Source organism: Zootermopsis nevadensis, unplaced genomic scaffold (genome assembly GCF_977971745.1).
Source record: "Zootermopsis nevadensis isolate Lab colony 2312 unplaced genomic scaffold, Znev_1.0 Znev_ptg000002l, whole genome shotgun sequence".
Classification (NCBI taxonomy): domain Eukaryota; kingdom Metazoa; phylum Arthropoda; class Insecta; order Blattodea; family Termopsidae; genus Zootermopsis; species Zootermopsis nevadensis.
Genome location: NW_028259134.1, coordinates 17275816 through 17276603, shown reverse-complemented (window position 1 = coordinate 17276603; position 788 = coordinate 17275816). Strand labels below are relative to the sequence as shown.

Genomic DNA, 788 nt, shown 5'->3' with positions numbered 1-788 from the left:
AGCCGGCGAGTCGAAGCCGAAGTGACATTTGTCAGCTGTGTGATATGTAATATTGACTTTGTATTTTTGTTGATTTATTGTTGGGTTTTATATGGTCTGTGTGCTTGTACAGACAAATAAGCAACATGTCTTCTCATTGTCTGAAATACGTGGTATGAGTTGTAATACTTCACTTTTATCGATTTTTTTACATTGTAGGTATCAATGTATAAAATGTGTTAGTAAAACGTCTTTCATGAATAACCTCATTGTTCATTATGTCGCTTCTAGGAACTGCCTACTGACTATACTGTTCCCAGTGTGACTTGCTGGAAGTTCTGAATATAACATTTTTATGTGTATGGCCATGTTTCTATATTAGGTTGAAAGACATCATCCCTATCTTCATTTGAAACTTGTTCTGTTATGCCTATGGCAGTAGGATATTCAGACTCATAGTTTTGAGTTCCAGGGAAAAGTATTCGGAAAGAGGGGACCTGGCAGGCCAAGAATCTCCTGGCTTCAGAACCTAAAAACTTGGTTCTCGATGTCCACTGGAGGGCTGTTTCAAATAGCAGCCAGTAAAGCTCAAATTGCTATGCTGATCGCTAACATCCAGAACGGATAGGCACTTTAAGAAGAAGAAGTTTTGAATTATAGGAAATAGTGTTTCCTTTGTATAGCCTGAGATTTTCACTGACTTTAACATGAAAGTGTGAAAATGAGTGCGATAAAATACTATACACATTTGTATCAAAGTGTGTTTTATGCTAGCAAAGTCAGGATTCAAGGCTGCTCGTTCTAGCTTC

The 788-nt window shown here is 37.6% G+C and overlaps 1 protein-coding gene across 6 annotated transcripts in view; it reads left to right on the top strand.

Annotated features, from left to right (window-relative positions):
* The window catches only part of HERC2 (E3 ubiquitin-protein ligase HERC2), a 68079-nt gene that overhangs the window by 551 nt on the left and 66740 nt on the right, over positions 1 to 788 (top strand). For 3 of the 6 annotated variants that reach the window (XR_015535892.1, XR_015535887.1, XM_087351668.1), the window contains exon 1: positions 3 to 152. The exons of 2 other annotated variants lie outside the window; for them this stretch is intronic. The gene's annotated coding sequence lies outside the window, so the exon portion shown is untranslated. Of the gene's footprint in view, positions 1 to 2; positions 195 to 788 lie in introns of those variants that run through there. One more of the 6 variants, XR_015535888.1, reaches the window with a different exon arrangement.